The sequence below is a fragment of the Anneissia japonica genome, unplaced genomic scaffold, assembly GCF_011630105.1.
Source record: "Anneissia japonica isolate Jap-2015-1 unplaced genomic scaffold, ASM1163010v1 scaffold1891_len642697_cov171, whole genome shotgun sequence".
Classification (NCBI taxonomy): Eukaryota; Metazoa; Echinodermata; class Crinoidea; order Comatulida; family Comatulidae; genus Anneissia; species Anneissia japonica.
The window spans coordinates 598,415-604,260 of NW_022700553.1; positions in this window are offsets into that span (position 1 = coordinate 598,415).

Genomic DNA, 5,846 nt, shown 5'->3' on the forward strand with positions numbered 1-5,846 from the left:
CAAGGCAAAACCTGATTACATATTATTTAATTAAACTACAACATTGTTTCGTATGGTTGGCAGGACTAACTAAAATGTTTTAGTTAAATGTATTGTCAAGGGTCTCACATTGGCTTGCTTGAGATTTCTTCTTGATTTGCTTGAGATTGGGCATTTTTTTTAAATAATGCGTGAGGTCACAAACCTGAAGGAAAATACAGTTAGGCCTAAGCGTCGATATAAAGCATACACCTTTTACAGTGAATACATTGATACAAGTGCCACATTGATATCCTATTTAGTTTTCTTCAGTTTCTAATGAGACGGCGTCGAACACTGTGACGATCACTAGCACCAATAGCCGTGTTTGTACAAGTTGTATGCTTGTTTTGAGAAAATAGCACATTAAAAAAATATAATTTGAAGAAATTCTGGAATGCGTAAGAACATATAGGCCTCGCGTCAGGGCGTGAGCTGGAAGTTAAAATGCGCGAGAACCACGCGATGCGGGAGACTTGACAGGTAAGTCGGATGCATTCACTAGCTTTAGAGTCATTAATAATGCTGAAATTATTACATTTTACGCATGATAGCTTTAAATATGATGCAAAGTATGCTATTCATATAATTCTGAAGCAGCGTGAATAAACTTAAACATCAATTTTAGTTTTTAAAAAGACATGACTATTTTAATGACAAAACTATTTATAGGTAAATATAAGTCTGTCGCCCTCTCTTATTTCACAATTTATTAATTAGGTTTATTTTTTTTATTTTGTCACAGTATTTTTATTTGTTCATATGTTCATACTTTAAAATCTAAATCGGATTGATATTTTTTTGTCTTATGCATCAGGCGTTTTTAGAAATCTATATTTATTTCTTTCTACGGTGAATGACAAATACTCGTCATTAATAGCTGCTTTTATGATATCGACAATTTTCCAAAGAAAGTTGGAACTCATTGTTTTATACTCTTCGGTAAGGGAACATTTTTAAATGTAAAAATTGATAATAACGTTACGAGCTGATAGTAGAAAAAATTAGTCTGCTGCCCTCTATCATTCTACACTACATATTTTTACCAATTTATGTTTTTCGTGTCTCCTAAAAATGGCCAAAAAGTTGTATTTATTAATATTTTTATTTAGCCCGGGTATAAAATATAAGTAGCACGAAGGCTGAAAACACTGAATTTCAAGTTCAAGTTCATTGTATTTATTTAATGCATCATTAGTAATTACAATAAACAAAATAGTTATAAAGTATAGAAAATGCAAGTATGTCATGAGAAAGCCAGATAAGCCCAAGAGGGCTTTAAGCCTGGTTTCACCAGTAAACGGCAGAAAAAAATAAAAGTTTTCATAATAAAGTGAATGTTATACTTATGCAAAATGTGTACAAATTTGTAAAAATTGATAGACGTTTAATAGCTCATATAAGAAGATTTCAGTCTGCCGCCCTCTATGATTTACAGCACTTTAAAACATGACTATGTGATTATTTAAACGGTGAACCATAGAATTAACTTTATTTTCACATACATATTAGAATATTTCTGTCCGTAGTACATGCTTACCTTGTCAACATCATGCTTGTTTACTTCGGAAAAAAGATAATGTGAATTCTGTGAATTATAGTAGCTTTTCAGTTTCTAGCTTGGCCGAAATGTTAAACCTCTGGTGTAAAAGATGAGGCCCTGCAGGGGTTTTGCCTCCCAAGAGTATGTACGCTGTACCACTCACTCACCACACGTTGCCGTTATAGAAACTTTCGTTCTCAACTCTATTCGCCTCCATAATAATAATGCTAATAGATAATTGTTTTCAATTTTGGCCTAATTTTTATGTTTAATGTGTAATCTTGTTTAATATTCTGTTCTTTGTATGTACTTTTAAAAATCTTATGCATATACATTTTTGGTGCTCATAGTTTTATATCCTTAGTTATTTTTTATTTATCACAGTATATGTTATTAACACTGGTAACATTGCCAGTGGAATGTAGTTTTTCAGACAATAAAATTATCTTTCTTCACCAGCTTATAAATAGGCCTATTCAAAAATCTATATCAACTGTTCCCGGGTTTTTCTCCAACAACATAATGTAGCCAAAGTGTCATAAAAAAAATCAGACTGTCAGGCTGTGAGTGCTCGACTTCAGAGATAAACATACGAAGCTGGAAACATATTTTTTACAAAATAAATGGAAATAAAAGACAAATCATCATTTCTTAGCATCAAATTACATTTATTACAGTAGGGCTACTGTAAAACAAAATTTAAATATAGTTCTTTGAATTTGTACAAAGACTTCAATTAATATTTCTTAAAATCCCAATTTTCTCATATACATGTAGCCTAAAGTTCGTTTTCCATAGAATCGCACGTCAGGGCAGCTAACAATGCCATGATTCTTCTGTAATGCAATCGGCGCAGTTGTACCGGGTTCAACCTTCGCAACAAATGTCAACGACTTTTGCCGATAGGGTGAGCAATTCTATGAAAACCAAGCTTTACTAGTGGTATTTCAGTATTTATTGGCACTCACTTTCAGATCAGTGGCACACACCTAGCAAGGTGGTGCGTCCATAAGATATACATAAAATGAACAAAATGTAAAATGATCTTAAAATTAAAGAGAAAAGGATTAAAATAAACAAACTTAACTAAGGTGTTAAAGTACAAAAAAACATATATATAAATATTAAATTAAACGAAAAGTGGGCGTAGCAACCATTAGAGTAGATTCAGTAGCAAATAACGACATCGTCGACGGCTCTGAGTGCCACGCCCACTTTTTTGGACACCAGTATCTCGGAAAGTATTGGTCCGATTGAGCTGAAATTTTGGATTTTTCTTAGTCACTAAAGTTACAACAAACCCTGCAAAATTTAAACAAAATCTGAGACGGTGACTTCCAGGGCCATGTTGAATTGGCATGGAATGACCCAATATACATATTATATTAAAAGAGATAAAAAGCAATTAAAATTTAAAGTGAAAGTGAAGTTATATTAAGATTATATGTGCATCATGTTAACTGTTCAAAATGGTGTAAAAATGTCACTGTATTCTTCACATGCAGTACCGGTAGTTAAAATCAATTTACAATATTTATTAAAGATTTTAATTGGAATTTCAAAATTATTGTGGGTTAAAAATTGTCATAGGAGTGAGGAAAATAGTTGTAAATGTTGCTATAATTTGATATTAATTATGGATTATGGTAAAAACAACATTATTATATGGTTTAAATAAAAACCGCAAATATTCTGAACGTTTCAAGAACCAAATATATTCATTAAAAATCACATTATATTTCTCATTTACTATTCAGTAATAATAAAGAGCATTAAATTCCAAAAGTATACACTATCAGATGTTTGTCAATATTAGCAGATGATGTTTGGTCAAAATAATGCAGAACAACAACACAAGTTTTGTTTACTGTTCTGTATTATATCACACAATTTTATCTACAGTATTATAATAATTTGCAATGCAATACACAGCAGAACCCCACCCCTTAAGTTTTATCTACAATATTATAATAATTTACAATGTAATACACAACAGAGCTAACCCACAGGTTTCATAGTATTATAATAATTTACAATGCAATACACAACAGAACTAACCCACAGGTTTCATAGTATTATAATAATTTACAATGTAATACACAACAGAACTAACCCACAGGTTTCATAGTATTATAATAATTTACAATGTAATACACAACAGAGCTAACCCACAGGTTTCATAGTATTATAATAATTTACAATGTAATACACAACAGAGCTAACCCACAGGTTTCATTACAATGTAATACACAACAGAGCTAACCCACAGGTTTCATAGCATTATAATAATTTACAATGCAATACACAACAGAACCAACCCACAGGTTTCATAGTATTATAATAATTTACAATGCAATACACAACAGAACTAACCCACAGGTTTCATAGTATTATAATAATTTACAATGCAATACACAACAGAACAACCCCTAAGTTTTATTTACAGTATTATAATAATTTACAATGCAATACACAACAGAACAACCCCTAAGTTTTATTTACAGTATTATAATAATTTGCAAAGCAATACAAAACAGAACAACCACACAAGCTTCATCTACAATATTATGATTTACAATGAAATACACAACAGAACTACCCCACAGGTTTCATACTGTATTAAAATGAACACAGTGGCTATGTCTACGCCGAATTATGCAAATCCCAACCCGCTGATTAGTTGAATTAGCTTTACCCTAACCTTAAAAATAACTCTGCCTATCTTAATGCACTACAAAATGACATCAGATAGGCGCAGATGCAGCCAGTTTCTAAAACGATTTTATACCAGATTTTAGAACTAAAAAGAGTCAGAATCATGAAATGTATTTGTTCTCCAGTAAAAGGTGGGGGGGGGGGGGGAAACACAATTCATCAAGAAAAAAAATTCTGTTTAATTTGCCAGTCTACTCAAAAATGATTTAATAATTAATAACATGCTACAGAAACTACATGCTACATAACGTGCATGACAACATGCTACAGATACTTGATCGTATTTGAAACTTTATAACTGCCTGAAATTTGTTTGCCCTCCAGTAATAGTTATTTTTATTAAACAAATTTATTTTTTACCTAGTATTCTATTAACATCAAACTTAATCTACCATCTAACTTTCATACCTTTATAAGATCTAAAAGGTTATTTAATGAAAACCCATAATCACTCCATCCAAAATAATTATCACATTTAAGAAATTTTAATAATATAAGAAGTGACTCACCATCAATATCTGAAAGGTCATTGCCCTTGAGATAAAGCATGTTGTCTTTCAATCTCACTCCAGCCTCATAACACTTATTTAATAGATTCTTCATACTACTCCCTGACAGTCTACAGTTACTCATATCCAGCGTGTGTAATCCTGGAGAGATTTTGATTAAACAAAACAACTGTTCTACATCAATTGAAGAAAGATCAATTCCTCCTAAAGTTAAACACATCCAATGCAATTTACGATCTACTACGCCACATGCCTTTATAAGGTCTAGGAGGTTATCCACTGTAAGACAATAATCACTCCAACTGAAAATATAACAATCACCATCAACATCCAGATCATCATAATCAGATGTAAACCACTTACTCTGTCTGCAATCAACTATTCTTACTAATTTAGCAAGTGACTCACCATCAATATCTGAAAGGTCATTGCCCTTGAGACAAAGCATGTTGTCTTTCAATCTCACTCCAGCCTCATCACACTTATTTAGTAGATCCTTCATACTACTCCCTGACAGTCTACAATTACTCATATCCAGTTTTAATAATCCTGGAATGATTTTGATTAAACAAACCAAGTGTTCTATATCAATTGAAGAAAGATGAATTCCACTTATATCCAAACGGTTCCAATGTAAATTACCATCTACGCCACATGCCTTTATAAGGTCTCGGAGGTTATCCACTGTAAGACAATAATCACTCCATTTAAAATCATCAGTGTATCTAACTATTCTTACTAATTTAGCAAGTGACTCGCCATCAATATCTGAAAGGTCATTGCCCTTGAGACAAAGCATGTTGTCTTTCAATCTCACTCCAGCCTCATCACACTTATTTAGTAGATCCTTCATACTACTCCCTGGCAGTCTACAATTCCTCATATCCAGTCTGCACAATTGTGGGGAGATTTTGATTAAATAAACCAACTGTTCTATATCAATTGAAGAAAGATCAATTCCACTTATATCTAAACGGTTCCAACGTAATTTACCATCTACGCCACATGCCTTTATAAGGTCTAGGAGGTTATCCACTGTAAGACAATAATCACTCCAACTA